Consider the following 23820-nt stretch of genomic DNA (forward strand, 5'->3'; position numbering starts at 1 on the left):
GACTAGGGGTCCTCCGTTGCCCACACCCTCCCTGTGCAGAAGGCTTCCGCGCAGAGAGGGTAGGCGGAGACTAGGTGTCAAAGAACTTCTTTGCTGGAAGAAGTTTAAGAAACGCCCACTCACGGATTCTGCCAGCGATTGAGTCAGCCACGGGCGAGTGGCTGTCCGGACAGAGTAGGTTCACTTTGGCAACCCAGCCAGGTGTTTGCACCCAGCCAGGAAGATAGGCACCTGCTTACGCACAAGCAACCCCCTTAGGAACCATTACAACCTCCATAGAGAGGGAGGCATCGAAGGTTACACCCAGACTCTTGTGCCCCCACAAGAGATGGGAGTTGGCCTCCCAACCGCATATTGTCCCAACCCAACCAGAGAAATGGAAGGAGCAGCGTTGGCACCCATTGCTTCCTTCAACAACATTTTACTGTAACTGGATTCATGGTTGCATTCAAAAGTCTCACATGGTGAAACTGGGGAGGCCAATTTGCAGATTTTTCTCCGGTGTTAACTAAAATCCTCTAACAACTCAGGAGGAGCTTCAAAATGAATGTTAAAAAAACAACAACATATGCCAGACATCATTTCCTGAGATATTACAGCTGAGCCCTATTTGAAACCTTAACTGCTCCATAGAGAAGGAAGTTGCTAAAGTAGTGTACTTGGACACACAGAACAGGCAGGTAAGTGTACCTTGAATCAAAGATGTACTAAAAGTGGGGATAGATTTCACTTAAATCAGGATCCCAACTAAAGATTCAGGTTTTGATTTGGTCCAGAATGAACCCATCAGTATCAAGAGAATTCTCTTCGGTTCTGAACAGAAACACTAGATTCTACAATCTACTTTGGGGTGTGTGGGTGTTATAGGAGTGGAATGGTTCCATCCTTGACTCCACCAACGCTTATTGGCCTACAACCAAACAGCGAGTTATTCCCCTTTCTAAGTTATTACCCAACTTCTTCACAGACTTGCACATCTGCTTGTGCCATTTGTTACTGTGAACGTTCAGTGAACAGCCTTTAGAGAAGGCTTTCTAGCAACTGAAGGTGAAACAGTTAATTGACAACAATAAGAACACAGTCCCTGGGGAAATGCAACTGAAAGGTTATGATGCAAGATAACCTCTGCTGGAAATAAAGTACTTCCCTATCAACCATTCAAATCTTGCTGGACTATCCATAATTGTTTAGCAAGGACTTATAGATAAGAGAGTATTCACAGTGATGACTGTATATTCAATGAAATATGTTCCTTCTACAACATAGGCAGTCATTGTAATATATATTTTTCACGTTCACTAGTGAGTGCTCTATTGTTATGGTACCATAGTCAATAAATGAAAGCACCCCCATAGGTTTTTGGCTGGTGTTTTCTGACAGCATATGGATAAAACAAATATGATATATTGAATGCTCAGATAATACTGGAGATTAGAGAAATAAGTGGTCAGGTCTCCAAACCACAGATTATGACTGAGTTTAAACAACATACTTACTTTCATGTCCTTTTTGTTGTCAAAAAGCATCACCTGTTCTTGATAATCTGCTTACATCCATTGTGATCATATTTGTGTCATACCAATGTTTTTCCATTCATTATCTGTGTTTCCTCAGTGGCTGTTATTCTTTGTACCATTTTCACTTCTGTGCCCTTGCTGGCCATGGCCTGATTTGTTCTCACTTATGTTTAATCTGATCAGCTGCAGTAACCTCCATGGTTATAATGATGTCATAATGCTCTGCTTGCCATGATGGTGTCATCATGGATGATCATAAAGTCAGAGTGAAGGCAGTGTGGGCAAAGATGAGGAAGAATGGTGCCCAAAAGCATCAGCATTAAAGAAGAACTGAACAGCATCAAAGCAATTGATGAAATGAGTAGTTGTGGGTAATTAGTTTGGCTGTACTGAATATGCAAATTTCAGAGCAATATTAGAGAATTTTCAGTGCAACTCTACCACATATTTGTATTAGACATACGCCAACAGTTGTGTGCACCACAGATGAGTGTCTGTAACCACATTATATGCCAGGCCAACAAATTTAGCAAGATAAATGTAGCCTTGCAATTTATCAACATGCATAAATCAAATGTGTACCCAATATCCCCCTAAAGGATATCGGGGAAATAAGCAGCTGCCTAGATGGATTATTGTAGTGTATAATGCAGTAAAAAAGAGTGGCAACCATGTTCATTGACACAGAATTATATCAGGGGATATTCCAAAAGGGAATGAAAAATTATTGCTAAAATTGTAATTGTCTTTTGAAATCTCATCATTCGAATCACAAACAACACACATTTGGAAAGGCTCAGTCATGGACAATAAAAATACTATGCACAGAATGGAACAGAAACAATTAGCGTGATTTATATTGGCGAGAACAGTAATTTGGACCAGTTGCTTCTCCTTCAAATAGTCTAGAAGGACAAAAGAGGAGAAACAAATATCAAACAGATAGGAGGTAGTTTGGAAGGGAGGGTAAATGTTAAATTCCATAGGTTCCTTCCTTCTCCATTTGAAGGTTCTGACATATTTGACAAAATGTGTCAAATTTGTGGAATGCTTTCCCCAGGGAGGTTTGGCTGGCGTCTTCATTATACACCTTTAGGCACCAGGTGAAAACATATGTCCAGGTGAAAACCAGACCCTTGGCTGATTGACATCCCAATGCCCTTTTAAATATGTTGTGGGGGATTATTGGCTTGTTGTTCTTAATTTTATTATGTATTTTGTGGATTTTATATAGTAATTTTATGTTGTGTACTGCCATGAGACCTATGGATAAAGGGTGGTATACTTTATCTATGTTATATTATAAATGTGTTATATAGATATGTAATTTGCCACTGTTCTGTTTCCAAACAATGACACTTTTAGAAAATATCCTCATAAAATGAACCCCGCTCACCCTTTTCCATCTGTGTGGACCAATTTTATTCAATGCTTTATGGAGGGCTGTTGTGAGGGCTAAAGCTGCAGTCCTCACCCCTTGGCTTTCAGTGCCATATCCTCAACCCCACCACTTTCACTGGCTAGAATGAATGGAGGGGGGCAGGAAATCAATGAAACCAAAAGCTGCAATCCGACCCCCAATCCATTAGGATTCATTTCTGAGTAGACATGTTTAGTATTATGCTATGGGATATTAAATTCATTTCCTGAAACTAGGTTGTTCACTGGAGTCTTGGTACAATATTGTAATTTGTTACAAAACCTTCCACTGTGGAAAAATAGAATACGCATTGCATTTACTTATTTATTTATAGTTTAATGAAAAATGTTAAGACTTTATGTCATTAAATTACTCTATATTCAGAAAGCTTGTGAAGTTCGTTGCCAGCTAATGAAACAATTGTCTAAGGAGAGGCAGCATTTATTTTCTATAACACTTTAGGGAAATGTGGAAAAAACCTAGCTCTAGATTAAGAATGAAGTTTAATCTCTTTACTACAATTGCTAAACTCTCCGTAATATATAAAGGAGGCTAGGAATACATTCCCTTAGGCAACTAGAGAGCAACAGGAATGTGCATTCAGTTTTAGTTAATACAATAACAAAAACTAAATTAGTCACTTTCAATTTAATTAATGCTAAAATAAAATAGAAAGCAAACAAAATTTTGTTGGATTTCATTATGGTTTCCTAGCTGCCTAACATGAGGCAGGGATGCAAAGTTATGCAACAATGTAAGAGGGGGCCAGAGAAAGAGGGGATTGGTGAGACCAAGAATCACAGTGACTGGCATTGCAAATACACTCGGGATCAGGTAAAAGGTAAAGGGACCCCTGACCGTTAGGTCCAGTCACAGACAATTCTGGGGTTGTGGCACTCATCTCGCTTTATTGGCCGAGGGAGCCGGCGTACAGCTTCCGGGTCATGTGGCCAGCATGACTAAGCCGCTTCTGGCGAACCAGAGCAGTGCACGGAAACGCCGTTTACCTTCCCACCAGAGCGGTACTTATTTATCTACTTGCACTTTGACATGCTTTCGAACTGCTAGGTTGGCAGGAACTGGGACAGAGCAATGGGAGCTCACCCCGTTGCAGGGATTCAAACCACCAACCTTCTGATCAGCTCAGTGGTTTATCTCACAGTGCCACCTGCGTCCCTAGGGATCAGGTAGTGACACACAAAAGAGCTTTGTTCAACTTGAGGGAGGACATTATGAAAGCTATCCCTAAAGGGAACAGATGCTCTCAGCTCCTGCTTGCTCCTAAGACCAGAGGGCCTGGCACATTCCAGCATTTGCTTCCCAAATCATAACCCTACTCCTTTTGATGTTTTGGTATCTGTATTCCATTCATTCCCAGGAGCAGATGATGTTTTGGGAATATTTTCCCCTTTAGTAGTTGAGGATGGCTGCATCCCACGTCTCCTCTCCTTGCCCACTGCTTCTCAACTATGACATACCTAGGGATCCTTAAGAGAGCTCTTACTCCTCTCTGCACCCTGACCTCCAGCTTTGACCACATCGTCTTCCCCACAAAGTTCTGCAAGGGCAACACTAAGACTAAGAAGGAGGAAGCTGATAGGCAGTGCTATCCCCGGACTGCTTTTAAGTAAGAAGATCTGCTCCGCTGAATTTCTTCCTGGCACACACCTATCAGAGGCACAGAAGTTCTGCTGTCACCCAATGCCAACCCCAAGGTGTAAAAAGAGCTCAGGTTTCATGAATTATAAACCAGTTCTGTTAGTGCAGCTCTTTTAGCAATTTATCTTAGGTTGACATTATGTTCATCTATGCAAGACCAAGCATAGTATATTAGATGGTGGAGGCAGTGGCTTGATGTCAATTTTTTTAAAAAAAGATTTACAGCAACCAAGGTTCAGGTGCCAATACAAGATCAAACTGTTAAAAAGACAGCAATGCATTCTAAGAGCATGTGTTGTAGTTATTCATTCATACCTCATAATAACTACAGTAGGGTTATCAGCACGGGTCAAACAGACAACCTTTTCTTTTCTTTTGAGCAAAATGGATTTGATCTTTTCATACAAATATCAGCTTCCTCATTTAAGAGGCAATAATTCACTCTCAAGAATCCTCCTACAAGCATAATAACCCCTCCCTCCATGTTGCTGCTACTATCAATTTAACCTGTCCAATGCATTCCCCTTAAACAGTGGCAAACTTTGGGTTCTCAAAATTCAGTGGCACCCTTTGCAATGCAAAAAATTGGTACCCCATGTTCCATTCTACAGCATTTTTGTGTGGCCAGTGTTGGCCAGTACCCAGTGTGGCTACACTGGTCATGCTACCTTAAAACTGTTTCTGGGACTTCTGGGTTAGCGCCTCCGGTAATGGCTGAATTCCTCTGATTGGGAGGAATTTGCTTCGTGGAAATTAGGGTCTGGCCGCCACGGCGAAGGCGGGGACCCACAAAAAATCACAGGCGGGAGAAGCCTGTGAACGTGGGATTCGGCTGGCACCTTTTGCGCCTCCCCTACTCACGGGGAAACCCGATTTTGGGGATCCGGAGCGACGTGGGGTGAGTGGCGCGGTGCTTCGAATTGACTGCTTCTTTCACGGAGTGAAGCCGCATTGCTGTTGCCGGAGAGCGCTGACTTTTTCCTGTGGACAATTTGATCTTAAAACAACTACCCGTGAGTAGAACGGAAAATTGGATTTTTAAACGTCTTAATTTGGCACCGAAATGGGGGAGGTTTCAAACAGGAAGTCCGCCTTCCCCTTTTGTAAATAGACTGAAGCAAAGAGGCTGCAAGCTAAAGTCTTGGGAAGCTTTTCATAAAGGATTAAACTTCCATCGGCTAAAATCATCAAACCCCCCTTGGAAGCAGGAGAAGAGGGGGGAAATTTTAGACCACGTAAGCCTGCAGGAGAGAGTGAAGAAAGTCAAATTACCACCACTCTTAACCTGGAAACGGGCTGCTAGTAAGACCGAAGTTTTGGATATGCTCATTGACTGTGAATAGATCGTTTGTTGACAGTAAGTTAAAGAAGAGAAATACATTGTTTCCATTGTCTCCTTCTGCGTTTAAAAAGGAGTAAAAGTAATTGAAAATTGAAATTAACTTTATTGCTTGAACTGTGCTTAAAAGGATTGATACAAATAGAAATTGTTTCCCCCTAGAGGAAGCCTTTGAAATTGTTACATGAGCTGAGCTGGGGGAATTTCCAGCTGCAAGATAAGACTGTGAGAATCTGGGTTTGACCTTGGACCGTTAAGAATGTTGACAGAAGAAGCCTTAGTGGTTGCATTATGTAAGATTAATGACTCACTGGAACAGCTCCATAAGAAGACGGATGTGATGATTATAAAAATTGATAACTTGGAACAAAAAGTGACTAATTTGGGACAAAAAGTGAATATTAATACAGAAACTATTCAGGAATCGATATAGGGATCTACTTTGACACGGCAAATTGAGGAGAAGGCGGGGGAGAAAGTTGTTATTGTGGAACCTAAAGTAGCACAAGTGGAGAGGGAGAGAGCCCCAGCCTCACAGATGCAATTTGATGACTATAAGTTGATGCCTTTTATGACTGAATTTAGAGAAAGTCAGACTTTGAGGATTGGAGCCCCGCTTGGACTGGAGAAGGAAAGTTGGATAGATCCCTTCACGCAGGGATTTATTGACCTTTGGGACCTGGACTTGGGTCAGGAGGAGACTGGAGTTGTGGGGAACGCCAGACTTGGAGGAACTTTGAAATACGACTGGAAATATCTTTTGAATTTTAGTTTTAACTATGGAGATTTGGCTGACTTGTCGAGAAGGAAAACATTGCTATGTGGGAATTTCCCCGAGATCTACTTTTCAGCATCAAAGGAAGGAAAATAAGAACAAGATCAGGAGAAGACAAAGTAAAGTGCATGTATAAATATGAAGAAGACCTGCAGAAGGGACTTGGAAAAGAGTTAAGAGCCTCGGACAGAAGATCACCAGGTTGGTGGACTATATGGAATTGACGGAAATGACTGGCAGAATCCAAGACCAGGGAGAAGAGACGGTGGAAGAATATTGGAAAAAGTTTAAAATCTATATATGGAAATAATGTAAAATTAATGAGTGTTAGAAAAATGTTGGAAGGGAATTATACCGCTTTAGTAGAAATGTTTTAAGGAATTAAGCATAAATAAGTATTATAGTATTAATGGAAAATAAGGTTAAAATATGTTAAGATAATCATATGACAGAAAATAGAGAAAGATGGAAAGGATTTGCTGAAATAATTAATAGAAATGGAATACAAAAAGGGAGGTGAGAGGAGGTCGATGAAACAAGGGAATGAAAGAGAGGATATTGAGATGGTATGATGTGTTTTTTGAATTGTTTTTGCTTTCGTTTTGTTTAATGTGTTGACGTTGTGTTGTGTATTGGTTATATATTGTACTGTATTGTTTTTTCTTTTTCTTTTTCTTCTTTTTTCTTTTTTCTTTTCTTTTCTCCTTTTTGTAAGGTTTAAAAGTAATAAATATTATTTTTTTTAAAAAAAAACTGTTTCTGCCCTTTTTTTAAAAAACCCAACACACTAAGGGAGCATTCTTGCACATAAGAAGCTGGCATAAAGCAATCCTGTGTGAATTAAGTTTCACCAATTCAAAACCCACTGCTGCTGCTACTCTGCCAAAGCCTGGCAGGGAGAAAATAATATTTTGATACGCCAAGTATATACACTACTGCCCCGTCTTAGCTACACTAAAATCCTGGACTTCTCAATTATTTTTTCTAGGCAGCAATCATTTCTCTACCAGGGAAGAAGAACATAGAGCTTCAAAATGAACCAGGATGTTGTTTTTGAGTGAACCAAGCAATTCTTCTCCATTATGTGAATCTAGAGAAAATCTGGAATGATACACCAATGAAGATCTAGAAATGGCTCCAAAATGAACCAGAAATTTCCTTCTCCATCATCTTTAAAAGCTGTTTTGGAAAATCTTTTGGGAGTCTTTCCTTAGGCCTATACACTTCTACATTTCTCTATAGCATCCATCAAGAAGTATCCAGGGAATGGGGAACGTTTTTTCATCCCAAGGGCTGAATTCTGGCATGTGGCTAATCACCTGGGGCATCATGCCAGTGGTGAGTGGGTGACTAGTCACAGTTAAGATTAACCACAGTTTAGGATTCATATGACATACTAAACTGTAGTTGATCTAAAATGGGAGTGGAAGCTTCTGACCTCCTCATGACAAGTTGGTGAAGAGGGTAGTGCATGTGACAGAAGCTCATTGCAGCTTGTTTGCCTAATGAGAAATCATGCTTTTGCTTTGTGGACAATGCAGCCATGTTTATTATTGAATCATGCCTTGAAAGCTACAACACAAAAGTACAAAGTGAAATACTTCAGTTGCTGCTGAGATCATCAATGTTCATGAGTGCACACACTAATTTCTCACTTGAAGGGCTTCCAGTTGACCTTGTAGCCTTATGAAGGAAAAGCCAGAAGCATCTGTTTCAAGTGCTTACTGCAAGAATGTACTTAAGTTGTCAGAGACAACTGCTTGCTCAAGATTTATTATTAGTGACCAGGAGTTCCTTTAATCACTGACACTACACATTAAAAATAATCTGGGAAGGAGTGATGGGTAGAAAATGAAGATACTGTCACAAGGTCATGGTCAGATGTCATAAAATTACACGCAATGCCATTAAGGAAAAAAACACAGGTGAGGGTCATGTCTTAAACTGCAATTGTTAAAAGGAGGATATCATTAACACCAAATTTCCATAATAATCGTAATGAGTTCTACTTGACATGTTAAATAATTCTCTTTTGAAGTTCTTGTTTCTTTTTGGTACTATTCAAATAATGGCAATTACAAGTGACTTGATGTGGCCACAATTCTGGACTCCCCAACCAGAATGCACCACTGTCAGGATCCCCCCCCCGAAACTCACTTTCAGTGTGCCAGAGGGCCTAAGCTTTTCCAGTGGAATTTTTGTTAACAGATTCATTAACAGCACAATTTCACTTTAAGCAGGGCTTTTTTCAGCTGGAACTTGCTGGACCTCAGTTCCAGCACCCCTCAGGTGGCACCACTGTCGTTGTAAGAGAACAAGGGAGGTGTTCATGGTGAGTTCTGGCACCTCTTTTTCTAGAACAATGGCATTAACTTTAAATAAACTTACTGTATGCATCTATGTTGTTTTTTTTCTCCTGACCATCTTAAAGGAACCCATGACAGTGTGTGTGTGTGTGTGTGTGTGTGTGTGTGTGTGTGTGTGTGATGCAATGCAATATTTAAAGCATTTAAAATCAATCAAAGGTATCCAAAAACAATAAACACAGTAGGATATTAAATAAATTTTAAAACAGATGTAACAAAATCATGCATCTGGATAGGCCTACTGAAACATTAAAGTTTCTAAAAAGCATCTAAAAAGTGTAATGAATGCACCTGTCTCATGCCAGTAAGGCAGGGTTTCAGAGCAGAGGTGCTGCCACACTAAGGAATCAGTCCTTGCAAATACAGAACAAATATTGTGTGGCACTTGTAAAAGTGCAAGTTCTGCAGATAGAAGTGATTGAGTTGGCATGTACGGAGTAAGGCAATCTCTTAACTAAACTGGTCCCAAGCTGTTGAGACCTTTATGTGCCAATTGTAGCACCTTGAACTCAACCTAGTAGCAAACTTGAACTTACTGTAAGTATCCCAAAGCTCACTTTGCCGGTCAAAGATGTAGATGGAAGGAAATCTGCTTCATAGTTCATTTTCAATGGATTCCTCCAACATCTAGCTCAGAGCAAGTCTTTGATATACAACATTTAGGAAATCTACGAGAACCAAATGTGTGCATTCTTCATTTCCTGGGAAAAAAATATGCAGTGAGTCAGGTGCTGTTAAAAGGTTTTGCGAATCATAAACATGACTTATAATGTTTCTCAGGCATGATATGTACCACTTAAAGCCTCATTTGGTGGAAACTTTTCTTAGGCCTTTTATCATTCAAGCATGCTAATGAGGGACCCCAGTAGATTAGTGAGTAGCCTAATAACGCATGATCTATTTTAGTCATCGTTTGAAACCATCTTTCATTGGAGTCAAGTAAACCTCTGCATTTTAATCACCCGCTAATGAATTTGCAGACATGTGCACCCTTTTGAACTATACAGGACAGCTGGGATTATTTTAAAGATATTATGCCAAATTTATATAAACATTGGCAACAGAACGACAACATTTTTCAGTGTCTTACAGAAAGGCATTTTATGCATTTGGCAAGCAGTATACATAAATGTGTATTGGCAAGTCATCCTGCAAACTTGTTTGAAGGGGAAGGTTGACATTTTTTTTAATTAAAAGAAAATCAAGTAAATAAAATAAAAAATCCTGCTTTAGATTCAGGGTCCCTTATTCTTTTTGCTCCAACCTAAACACAGAATAGCCATGTCAGCCAGAAGCCTCGATGCTCATATATAGATATAATTAAATAGTATCATCACCCCCGCCAAGTAGGCCATTAGCTGAGAAACCCACACAACCAAGCGTGGTCTCTAGAAGGAACTGTCAGTGCTCAGGGGCCTTTATGATTCACTGCAATGACAAGGACAGCAGTGCCTGTGTCTTCACACTGAATGCAAAAATTGCCTCTGATGTTGCAGCTAATACAGAAGCTTTTGAATACTTAATAGCTCATCAGGAGCATTGGAATACCTATGGAACTCTGATGTCTTTTACAAGAACTTTACTGAGCATTAGCATCTTTTGTAGATACCCTAATTCTCTTCCTTGATACGTCAAAACAAATTCAAAATAATGAGGAATTAATTCCCCCCCCCCACCATTGTCAGGCTTTGTGTTTGCCTCTTTAAAGTGTTGCATTTCAAGCACTTCAGGATTTCCCCCTGCAACTGAGTCTTAAGGATCAAGTTTCAAATTAATTATACTGTATTCACTGAATCCCTGCTACGCAAATTCAATATTATGCTTCCTTTTTCTAGTTAGGCTCCTAATTTCTTACTCACACAATTTGCCCAAACCATTATCTTGTACTGACATAGCTTGGCAAGTGGTGCTATGCAAAATATTTTATTACTTGAAAGTTTTCAATATAATACAAGCTTTGCTACCGTGGTTTTTATATTATTTGCTTGATCATGGCCATACCAGCATTTCCAATTACTTTGCTGCACCAGCAGGTGTGATTAAACTGAAAATATATAAACTGAATAAACTGGGACACAGTTTATATGATGAAATTGAATGGTGTGGCAAGGGCTAGAGAGAGCAGGCAGATCAACAAACTTATTATTGAAAAATGAAGCATGCTTGTCATGTGTTCTCCATTAGAGGTTGAATGGCCATCTGTCAGGGATTCTTTAGGTGTGATTCCTGCATTGCAGGGCATTGGACTAGATGACCCTTGTGGTCCCTTCCAACTCAACAAGTCTATGATTTGATTACTCTTAAATATGTTTTGCACCTTATCAGAGCAGCTTGTAAAAGGACCACGTGGAGGAACTGTGTCAATGAGGAATGGCACTAGTTCCTTTTGCTGGTGGCATGGGGACTAATTCCTTCATAAAATGGGACTTTCGAAGTACTGAAGTTTTCTAATTAGATCAGGAAATGCATTCATCTTACCAGGGCAAGAACCTTTGGATTTCGTTCTCCTTTCTTCAGAAATATGGCTGTTCTTTTCTGCATCCCAAGAGGAGCGAAAAAGCAGACCCATGTCATTAACCTAATGCTCTCCTGCTGCTGGTTCATTTTACTTTGAAAGTAGGAATTCAAATGCTACTCTGGCACAAATCCAACAAAAGCTACTTGTGACAAAAACCCTCTTGAAATCTGTGGGACTTGGCACCAGGCCTTTAAGGAAGTCTATTCCAATGTAAGTACATAAGAATAGCCCTTTGGATCAGGCCAGTGGCTCATCCAGTCGTAGAATCATAGAACTGTAGAGTTGGAAGGGGCCACCAGGGTCATCTAGTCCAACCCCCTGCAATGCAGGAAACCTTTGCCCAGTATGGGGCTCGAACCTACAACCCTGATATTAAGAGCCTTATGCTTTACTGACTGAGCAGCATCCTGTTCTCACAGCAGCCAACCAGATGCCCCAATGGGAAGCCCACAAGCAGGACATGAGTCTGAAAGCACTCTCCCTTTGCTTTGAATTGCGATAGAGTTATAGCTATGTTTTGCTGGAGTATTTCCCCCTGCCACATGCCCCTTCATCTGTTTGTTTCACAGTTGGAAAGCATCATTAGTTAATGTAAGAATCATTAGCCATCTACCTATTAACTAGCTGATTAAAGTTACATATGCCTAATCATCAAAACTGTGGCACAGCGTTTTTTTAAAAAAACCTCACAATTCTTAACAAATGTTATCAACCACTGTATTCTAAAACATTAACATGCTAATATCTTTTGTCCTCCTGCATCACAGTAACACACCAAAACTAAAATTGCCTTTTAAAAAATGCAAGCAAGTGTGCCCTTAGCTCACAACCCTACCTATTAGAATTTCCCTCACTGATTAAAAATTGATCCCCATAAATTCATCAAGTGAGTTAGGTACTAATGAAGTCAGTTAAAGTTTGGAGCCCTAGTGGTTTTAAAAACAAAACAAAAGCTTGCATTGCAAAGAAATAATGGGAAGAAAGAAATGAGAATTCAGAGTCACTGAATCTATCAAAACATGAATATAACTATGAGATAAATAATAATACTTAACACTTTCTATGTCTCTGAGCAGGGCTAGGTTTTTTAAATAGATAGCATATTAGTTTTCATATTTTTACCGTAACATAGTATCAACTATTCACACACATCCCTTGTTCCCTCCCACAATGCAGACAGTAGTAGTAGTAGTTTCCTGCTTGGCAGGGGGTTGGACTCGATGGCCCTTGTGGTCTCTTCCAACTCTATGATTCTATGATTCTATGATTCTATGATTCTATGATTCTATGATTCATTTCTGTTATCCCTTTACTCCCACTGTTTACAGCCTTGGAAGTTACTCAGCTAGCTTTACCAGATCAGTTTTCCTTTAGATAGGAATTACTGGGGACATAAATGTAGCACCTGTTTATTTTAAAGCTGAATCAAAGTTATCTGGTGAGAATGGTTGAAATTTGGGGGGCAAATATCCCAAAGCCAACACCCAAGGTTATCTTCTTCTTCTTCTTCTTTGAAGCAGCAGCTGCCAATTTTGTGGCAGAAGTGGCACTTCTCAAAGGGACTGGTGACCAGTAGCAGTTGTTTGGATGGGGCATCATTGCTCACCTGGCTTCTTAATGCAGAGGTCACTGCCAGTAAAAGAGAGGGAGAGGAACAGGGGTGAGGTGGTGGACATGTCAGCAAAGTGCAGCTGCCTCAGCGGGCGCAGTGGACTGTTCTGCCGCTGCACCACAAAGCCCTCCCTGCCGCATCTCCCCACTCTCTTGGCTTCTCGCAGTGTCTTCCACATTGGGAAGCTAGGTGAGCATTGCCATCCCACCCTGCCGTGCTCTGCCAGCTGCTAATGCTGGTAGCTGCCAGAATCCACAATGATGGTATGTAATCACATGGCATATCTGCAAGAGGACTTCTGCCTGGGGGTGTGTGGTATTTGCAGTCACCCCAAAAAGCACTGCTGCCAGTGCTGGTAAGGCGCACATTTCCCCAGAGTATGTATGCAAGCAGGTGTGGGTTCTTTTCCACTTCATTGCCAGAAAATGAAAGAAAGGAAACATCATCAACAGCCTAACTCATCTTTTGAGGCAATTTTTGAAAGAGAATGTAAGTGTAGGATTTATTACAGAAGAGAAAATGGAAGTAAAAGGGTATAGAAACACTTCTTGTTAACAGAGTGGTATTATCAAGACACCCCACTCAGTTGCCTATCATATTTCACATCTGCCAATAGATAAGCTGTGCAATTATGAACTTCAGCATTCAACTTTTCCAAGCAGGTATGTGAGTGAAGATCATGGAGGTTCCCCCCCACTGAATAATGTAAATCAAGGCACCCTGTGGCTAAAATTTGTTCTTAAAAAAACCAAATTGATTCTCCTGTGATTTGGCCTACCACTGTTTTTCTGTGAACAGAAATACATTCCTAAATCATGCTGACATTTGTGTCTTAGTTTTATTTGTACTGCTTAAAAAAAATAACCTCTAAGACTTCATATATCAATCTAGAGTTGCTTGGCTCCTTCTGTCACAAAAAGGAGGGGAGCTTGTTGCTATTGATTCTTTATTGCACACTACAGACTTCTACATTTCATACATTAATGTAGAATTCCTTTAGTCATTGTTCCCTACTGTCCTGAACAGGGGGAGGCATTTGGTATTACCTTTGTAATAAAGCTGCTGTTATTAGAGAAGAGAAATGAGACCAGCAATCACAGGCATCATAAATATGAATGGATATTTGTGCATGCACACAAAGTAAAGTATGGAAGCTTTTAGGCTTTTTTATATAAAAAAAATTCCTCGGATAGGCAGCCCAAGATTTGTGAAGCATACATATTAGATCCCAGTGACTAGAGCCAAATCTGGCTCGATAGAAACTGGCAATTGCCCCATTTATCATGCTAAAAACCAGGGCGGCACATCCTGTTTCTCTGCTTGAGGTGTAACAGGAAGTGCCATTCTGCCCTGCCACTGTTGCCATCACTTTTGCCACCACTACACTTGCTGCCACTGCCACTGTCAACACTGCTGGTGGAGAAGCAATTTTGAGTGAGATCTCAGCCCAAATGACATGATCTTGATCAAAATCAGCACCAGTCACAGCAGTGCTCCTCTACCACTAGCAGATGTAGTGGGGCAGGTGGGGCACCTGCAGGGGTGTCAGCTGGGAGGCACCTGCTGCCTGGGGCAGCAGCCTCACTCTGCCTAATGGGTGGGCCAGCTCTGCTAGTCTCCATCTCCTCCCTGACCAGGTTGCTCCATGCTGTGATGACATAAACAAGTCTGCTAGATCAGGCCAAATATTTAACTCGTCCTGCAATCTGTTCTGACCGTGGCTAACCAGATGCCCATGGGAAACCTTGCAAGCAGGACCTAAGTGCAACCGTCTCTCCTCACTTGTGATTCCCAGCAGCTGGTATTCAGAGGCACACAGCTTCCAACAGTGGGGGTAGAAGCTAGCCATCACGGCTAGTGACTACTGATAGCCTTATCTCCCATGCATTTGTCTAATCCTCATCCAAGTTAGCCGTCATGAAACGTTATCTTGTGGGAATGAACTCCCAAGTTCAACTACGTCCTGTGCAAAGGAATTCTTTTGTTTGTCCTGAACATGCCAACATTCAGATTGCACTATCCTAGTTAGCACCCCTATAAGGTCTGCTTCGGGAGAAGAGTGCAGTGTGCATGGAATGAGCATCCACAGAGCTGATGACAAAGCAATTCAGCTATTAGTTTTCACAAACAGCAGAGGAGGTTCTTAAATCTGCTTCTGGGCTTTGCTGTTGATGTCTCACATGAGGTGATGCTTCTGCATACAAAAATATCCCCCTCAAAACAAGCATACAAAACCAAAAGCCACTTCGTGTTCTGTTTGTGAAAAGGAGGCTGCAGTCTGTGTGAGGGGAGGGAAGAGTGTGTTCCTTCAGCCGTCGCATATGGCATGGCTTGCTTGAATGAGTCATCTGGAGTTGTTTGCCTTGCGAGTCATTCTGGCAGGTTTACTCATTATCTGCTGTTGCTTTGGCTAACAATGGACAAACTCTCCCCAGATCAGTTTGCATTTGGGGTATTTTCTTCCCAACCTGGAAAAGAGCTTGATTGACTGTACACCAATCTGAGACTCAGTCTCAGTCCTGCACACCAGGACTGAAATTTGCCCCCTCACTGGCCCAACCCACTAACCTAGCTGGGCAGTGGCAGTTTCACCAAAGAGCTTCATCTCTCCTTCCACGGTCCCTCCTGGAATTCTAATTTTCTTAGGGAAAAACAAAAATAACTGGAGTCAAGACTGGATATCTTGGTAACAATGTGCCCTTTGTGTACATTGCTCTCTTCCTGGAGAACCCACAACACACTACTAACCCATTATGGCAATACATATATTTCATTCCAGCAAGCAATTGAACACTAATTGATGTCCAAATCTGTTACCAAGTTTCATGGAGGAACGTGGTACATGGCACTTTTCTGTTTTGTTTTTTTAAAAATTGAATAACTTTATTGATGTGATGTCTTATTGATTTTATGTCTTGCAAACCTCCTAAAGGCTTTTGATGCCATGCTGGTGGGCTATCCATTTGAAAATATAATAAGTGAATGAAACATGCTTGTCATTGCTCATGTCAGCAGTCGGAATAAAATCGGAAAGGGACAAACAAACTCACAGCCTCTCCAATAATCATATTCAGGTCTGTGGGATTAAAGCTATGAAATATGCCAGATGTTTAATGCTTCAAAGGGAGCCACATGTTCTCTTTTGGGGACAGGGGGCGATCACAAGATTTTGAAACGCCAGATTTCAGGAGCCGGGTAACTTCCCAATGAGGAATGAATTCTTACCGGGGCAGAGGAAGGTATTTTAGAACATGAGAAAAATGCAGCAGAGTGTTGTGGATGACTAAGATTTACCCAGAGTAGATAGACCCCATAAATTAGTGACCATGATTAACTCAAATCCACTAATTTCAATGGGCTTACTTTGAGAAAAAGTTAGCTGAAAACAACTTGGTATCTTTTCTGCTTGCACATTGCTGTTCATTCCAGTGGTTTCATAGGTGCTGCCTGCCCATCCTGTAATTAATTCTATGGCTACAGTCATGTGGAGTTGATTTCTTTGGGGCCCTCATCTACCTTCATCTTTGGGGGAGACAGCTGTGCAAAGATGTTTCTTTCTGACAGCCTGCTTCATGGCACTGTCCACCGCTGCAGACTCAGCTGTAGTTTATTGGTACAGTGCTTTGAAGGTTGGGACCATGAGTAAATTTTATCTAGGGGTTTTATCTGTAGAATATTGATGTGAATCTGGCTTGCTGCAATATAAATATAAAGGTAATATACACCTCCACTCTCCTGATGAGAGCAAGCAGTAAATATTTCACATTCTGCATCTGCCCTTATCTTCTTTCTGGCTCACAGGAAACGTCCAGGACAGTATAGAGTCTAGCATAATATAGAGAATCTAAAGTATAAGTGAATGAGGTTTCTGATGGCAGTGTGTGTGATAAAAAGGCTAAAGAATTCGGGGCCCTCCCTCATGGCTGGGAAACAGCATGGATTATTCTGCTGCATATGACTCAGACCTTTTTTAGCTCCATGGCAGCTTTCTCCCTCTTGGTCCTGCCCCCCCCCCCGGTTGCTTTGGACTATAACCCTAATCAGTTCCAGACCACTAGGGTTGCTGGGAGTTGTAGTCCAAAACAGCTGCAGTGTGCCTCATTGGGGAAGGCTGTTCCATGGGGAAGAGTCAGCATGGTGTACAGTATGGAAATGCTTGTTAATCTGGCGAGTAGTTACAAATATATTGCATCTGGCATTCTGAATAATTGAGGTTTTATGATACACAAGGTGGAATAAAACCCCCCACACTATTTCAAGTTAATGCAGTCCATGTTTGCCCATCTATAATTCCTCAGAAAGAAACACACAGAGCTCTCCTTCTTTAGGCCATTCCAATAGCTCACTGTCAGTCAGAATCCTGCAACAAATCCAAGATTAAAGGTTTTGTGCTGAACCAGACTCTGGGGATACACATCTCTTGCTAAGCAGACACACACACACACACACACACACACACTTTGGGGCAGGTTTTAAATTTCTTCACAACTTGAAATATAATGAGTAATCTCCAGTTATGTTATAGGAGAGCAAATACCCAGCAGGAGCTGGAAGGAGGGCAGTTCCTAATAGGTCTCCCCTCCTGTGTATCTGACCCTACCCTGCCTTCTAGCAGCCTAGCTCAGATAGGTTAAAAGGGTTTTTTCTGTTCCTGTTAATATGGTATTGAGACAAAAGCGCCCTCTGCGACCCCGTCGAAACCGGGCCCCTTGGTTTACTGAGGAGCTCCGGAAAATGAACCGGGATCTCAGACGGCTAGAGCGAGTATGGCGACGGATTCGTGATGGAGCCTCAAGAACATCTTATAGGACACTTATGAAAGCCTATGAGATGGCTATGGAAGCTGCTAAGAAATCTTACTTTGCAGCTTCCATTGCATCTGCTAGCTCTTGCCCGGCACAACTTTTTAGAATAATTAGGTCAATAACGTCCTTAGGAGGACAACCAAATTTAAGCACAAATTCGACCCACAGCTGTGAGGCATTCGCGAGCTTTTTTTGCGGAGAAAGTCCTGTTGCTCCGCCGTGACCTCCCTGCCAATTTAGATACAGTGACTGAACTGGAGGCCCCTCAACTGACTTCAGGTCCAGTGTTGGACCATTTCGATCAGATACTCCCTGCTGATGTGGATAGATTCCTCCAAGTTGGTAGGCCCACCACCTGCCTCCTTGATCCGTGCCCGTCTTGGCTGATTAGGGAGTGTCCAGATGTTGCGCGGACCCCCCTGGTTGAAATTATCAATTTGTCCCTTGACACAGGGACATTCCCAGGGGAACTGAAGGAAGCAGTGGTGTGTCCACTCTTAAAGAAAACTTCATTAGATCCCTTAGACCTATCCAATTACCGCCCAGTTTCAAATCTTCCATACCTGGGTAAGGTAATTGAGAGAGCGGTTGCTGAACAGCTTGGTAGGTTTCTAGAGGAAACATCGGCATTAGATCCATTTCAGTCCGGTTTCCGTCCTGGTTTTGGGACGGAGACGGCTCTGGTTGCCCTAACAGATGATCTCCATAGACAACTGGATCGAGGCGGGTCAGGACTGCTGATCCTTTTAGATTTGTCAGCAGCCTTTGACATGGTCGATCATGATCTTCTGGACCACCGCCTCGCAGACGTGGGGATACAGGGCATAGCCCGTAACTGGTTGTGCTCTTTTATCTCTAGTTGGGGACAGAGGGTGGCACTAGGGAGGGAAATGTCGTCGCGCCACTCCTTGGTGTGTGGAGTGCCGCAGGGCGCAATTCTCTCCCCGATGCTTTTTAACATCTTTATGCGCCCCCTTGCCCAGATTATCCGGAGCTTTGGGCTGGGCTGCCACCAATATGCTGATGACACTCAGCTCTATCTGCTGATGGATGGCCACACCAACTCGGCCCCGAACACACTGACCAGATGCTTAGAAGCTGTGGCTGGATGGTTTCGTGGGAGCCGATTGAAACTAAATCCTTCGAAGACAGAGGTCCTATGGCTAGGTCGGGATGGCATGGGGATGAGGGACCAACTCCCTTCTCTTGCGGGGGCCCAATTAGTACCATTGCCTTTGGGTGTAATCCTTGACGCCTCCCTTTCCATGGAGGCGCAAGTTACAGCAACAGCCAAGGCGACATTTTTCCACCTTCGCCACATCAAGCAGTTGATCCCTTACCTTTCCCGCCCCAACCTGACCACAGTGATCCATGCGACGGTCATCTCCAGGCTTGACTACTGTAATTCGCTCTACACGGGGCTGCCCTTGAAGCTGTCCCAGAAACTCCAGTGGGTACAGAATGCTGCAGCGAGGCTCCTCACGGGGTCTCTGCCATGGGAGTATATTCACCCAGTGCTTTTCAAGCTGCACTGGCTCCCGGTGGAGTACAGGGTCAGATTTAAGGTGCTGCTTTTGACCTTTAAAGCCCTTCACGGCCTAGGACCCTCGTACCTATGGGACCGCCTCTCCTGGTATGCCCCACGGAGAGCCTCAAGGTCCATAAATAACAACACCCTAGTGGTCCCAGGCCCTAAGGAAGTTAGATTGGCTTCAACGAGAACCAGGGCCTTTTCAACTCTGGCTCCGGCCTGGTGGAACGCTCTGCCTCATGAGACCAGGGCCCTGCAGGATCTGATTTCTTTCCGCAGGGCCTGTAAGACAGAGTTGTTCCGCCTGGCCTTTGGCTTGGAGCCAATTTGATTCCCTCCCTCCCTCTCTTTCTTTTTTCTTTTCCTTCTCCTCCTGCGATGAGGCTACATTTTAATATTTTAATGTTCCATTATTTTAATGTTGTATTTTATTTTTGTTTTTAAGTTGTAATCATTCATCTTGTTTTTATTATTGTTTGTAAGCCGCTCTGAGCCCAGCCTTGGCTGGGGAGGGCGGGGTATAAATAATAATAATAATAATAATAATAATAATAATAATAATAATAATAATAATAATAATAATATTTTGAACTGTTTATAGAATACAGTGGTACCTTGGAATACAAATGCTTTGGGTTACAAATGTTTTGGGTTACAAACTCCGCTAACCCGGAAGTAGTACCTCAGGTTGTGAACATTGCCCCAGGATGAGAACGGAAATCGTGTGTTGGTGGCACAGCGGCAGCGGCAGGCCACATTGGCGAAAGCACACCGCAGGTTAAGAACGGTTTCAGGTTAAGAACAGACCTCCGGAACAAATTAAGTTTGTAACTCGAGGTACCACTGTATTTTAATTGTCTCTAGAATGCTTAAAAAACGATGATGATGTGTTTTCTGCCCTGGGCTCCTCTGGGAGTAATATATATTGAAATATCATTATTATCATCACCATCATAATTCAGGAACCAATGTACTTAAAATCCTGGGGACAATTTTCATGTGTTTTGACCATTCTGGTGAGGTCTGATATATTTTTACTCTTTCTTTCAACATCAAAAGCCTTCAGGGCATCTTCCAAAACAAAAACAGTATCACTCTTGGCTTGTTCCTTTAGCCATCTGGTTCAAATCTGTTATCTGGGTTGTGTCTTTTTATATCTGTCAAGGCTTCTTCCAACTGATCTCCTGATGGATAACTGGTATAGGCAACTTGTTGGTGACTGAGCTACTGAAATATTCCAGTTGTTTTTATTCTTTGGGTTTTTGTGTCCTCTTTATTTTCTCAATGTGGCTGTGAATCCATACTAACTGGAGGAGACAGTCTTGGGCATGAACCAAATGACAGATTGATGAAGAAGGCTTTACTCTCTCTCCTTTCCTCTAATGCAGACAGGTGGACTGACTGCAAGTGGACAACTGATTTTTGGACAGCCAGGCTGGTATAAGTCAGGGAAGAGGTATCAAAATGTTCCTTGCTGATCAACCTACTTGCCTAGCTAAATGGTGGCAATCCGGAAATGAAACAAAAGAAAAGAAAGAAAAGAAACGGACATTCTTCCAAATCTGCAGAAGCTCCCAAAATAATAAACTGGGCTTCAAGAATCTGGAGATTGCTCCTTCCACAAAATTAACATATTCTTAAGTAGCTTTGTGGCCTATAGTAGCTTAGCCAGGCAGGCATTTTTCTGAGAAGACAGTAATCCAGTTGAGGCAAACAACAGGTGTTGTATTTATCAACTTATGCTCACATAATACAGGCCTCTCAAAAACCTTCTCTCAGAATGACTCATCTCCAAAGACACAGATGTCTTTAGGCTTCCAGAATCCTCTCTGGCCTTCAGGGTTTGCATCTCTATACATATTACCTTTACAGACGGGTCAAGCATACATATACAGTACTACAATATTTTGCAACCAGACACTAGTGCAGTCTCATTTTAGAGCCTATTTGGCAGCAGTGAAGGCCACTGTATTTTCTCGGGTTGTCTTTTGCAACTTTCCTGATTGATCCAGAGCATGCAATGTTCTGGCCCAATATGAGGATTTGAGGTGCATTGTGACTTGTCTGTGAAGCAATTTGGGGATAAAATTGCTTGCATCCACCAGAATTGCACTGTTGTAGCAAGTCAACGGTTTGAGGTGGTATTTTGTTGGATGCGTTTCACTTGGTGTGGTCTGAGAATGGGGACATGGTACTTGGATAGGTTTGGGCAACCACCTGCACACTGGACCCTTGCCCCTTATGGATCATAAAACTGAGTAAGAGTGGGACAGCAGGTTGAGCCATGAAGATAATCAATCCCTCACTGTGAGAAGTGGTGGCCCCAAGCCACCTGAAAGTGGCAGCAATATGATTGTTCCTATTTAAACTCCTAATTAGACATGGCTGAAAATGGGGAGAAGGAGATGCAGACAGGATGTATTTTCCTTGTGGGTTCTTTTCGATTTCAATTTTCAATGAATTTTCTGGGACATTAGATGCCCCAGTGAAATGCTGTTTTCTAAAGTCCCTAATGCCAGGGATGCTGCCATAACATCATTTGGTCCAAACTCAAGGAAGAGCAGGTAAGAGAGACATCCTTCCCTTTTGCTGCAACCACTGCAGTTGCAACCACCAGGTAAGGAAGGATATGTGAGGACTCAGTATGGGATTAGCAAGTATGAACTTGCTATAAGTATGAACTTATAATGTATGAACTTATAATGCTTGATGGGGAGATGGAAGAAGCTTTTTGAAGGGGTAAACATAACAGCAAAAAATTTGAGTCTATTTAAAGATAATTATGAGAAATGTTGGTTGGAAATTAAGAGAGACTTGGACAGTTGGTCAAAACTAAAACTTTCATTGTTAGGCCGAATAGCTGCCATCAAGATGAATGTATTGCCAAAAATGTTATTTTTGTTTCAGACTTTGCAGATTGTAGACAAAATGGAGTGCTTCCGGAAGTGGCAGAAAGATATTTCTAAATTTGTCTGGCAGGGCAAAAAGCCCAGAATTAAGTTCAAGATACTAACGGATGCGAAAGAAAGAGGGGGCTTTGCCCTGCCAGACTTAAAATTGTACTACGAAGCCGCAGCGTTCTGCTGGCTAAAAGACTGGCTACTTCTTGAGGACACGGATGTACTGGATCTGGAAGGTTTTAACAATGCATTTGGATGGCATGCATATTTATGGTATGATAAGGTTAAGATCAATAAGGCCTTTAAGAACCATATTGTCAGGAAAGCAGTATTCAATGTCTGGATAAGATACAAAGACTTACTGGAGAAAAAAACTCCGAGGTGGCTGTCACCCATGGAGGCTAAGGCCCTAAAAAAAGTCAATATGGAGGCCAATTGGCCAAAATATTGGGAGATATTAGAAAGAGATGGAGAAAATTGGAAATTGCAGAGTCTAGAGAAAATAAAAGATAAAGTGCGAGACTGGCTACACTATGCTCAGATTAAAGAAGTATTCAAGAATGATAAAAAGTTAGGATTCCAGGTGGAGAAATCGAAGTTGGAAACAGAACTGTTAGAACCTAAGACTAAAGTACTTTCAAAAATGTATAATTTGCTGCTGAAATGGAACACACAAGACGAAATGGTTAAACCGGCAATGATAAAGTGGGCACAGGATATTGGGCATAATATTATGTTTGAAGACTGGGAAAGGTTGTGGACCACTGGGCTGAACTTCACTGCATGTAATGCTCTGAAGGAAAATGTAATGAAAATGATATACAGATGGTACATGACCCCAGTTAAATTGGCTAAGATATACCATTCGTCTGATAATAAATGTTGGAAATGTAAGGAAAATGAAGGAACATTCTTTCACCTCTGGTGGACTTGCCCTAAAGTGAAGGCATTCTGGGAGATGATATATAATGAGCTGAAAAAGGTGTTTAAGTATACCTTTACCAAGAAACCAGAGGCCTTCCTCTTGGGCATTGTCGGCCAGAATGTGTTAAAGAAGGATAGAACTTTTTTTATGTATGCAACAACGGCAGCAAGGATATTGATCGCTAAGAATTGGAAGACGCAAGAACTACCCACCCTAGAAGAATGGCAGATGCAGCTGATGGACTATATGCAGTTAGCTGAGATGACCGGCAGAATCCGAGATCTGGGAGAAGAGAGAGTTGAAGAAGACTGGAAGAAATTTAAGATTTATTTACAAAAACATTGTAATTTGGCGGAATGTTGATAGGGATGCCAGAATAGAAATAATTGTCTATCACTAAACTAGATTCAAGTTTAATCATATTTTAATGACTGAACCTAAAGACTTATTTAC

At 41.8% G+C, this 23820-nt stretch overlaps 1 protein-coding gene and 1 long non-coding RNA gene across 6 annotated transcripts in view; one reads left to right on the top strand and one right to left on the bottom strand.

Moving 5' to 3' along the window:
* LOC308585315 (uncharacterized protein) overlaps positions 1–23820 on the bottom strand; it is a 472994-nt gene that overhangs the window by 252404 nt on the left and 196770 nt on the right. For 3 of the 5 annotated variants that reach the window (XR_014007225.1, XR_014007226.1, XR_014007227.1), the window contains exon 3: positions 9613–9777. The gene's annotated coding sequence lies outside the window, so the exon portion shown is untranslated. Of the gene's footprint in view, positions 1–1496; positions 1675–9612; positions 9778–15774; positions 15793–23820 lie in introns of those variants that run through there. The other 2 variants (XR_014007228.1, XR_014007229.1) reach the window with 2 other exon arrangements.
* LOC308585429 lies at positions 1794–7904 on the top strand. The gene is made up of 2 exons (XR_014007391.1): positions 1794–1884; positions 7699–7904. It is a non-coding gene; the product is annotated as an uncharacterized lncRNA (long non-coding RNA).

Source organism: Podarcis bocagei, assembly GCF_964188305.1.
Source record: "Podarcis bocagei genome assembly, chromosome: 4".
Taxonomy (NCBI): Eukaryota; Metazoa; Chordata; class Lepidosauria; order Squamata; family Lacertidae; genus Podarcis; species Podarcis bocagei.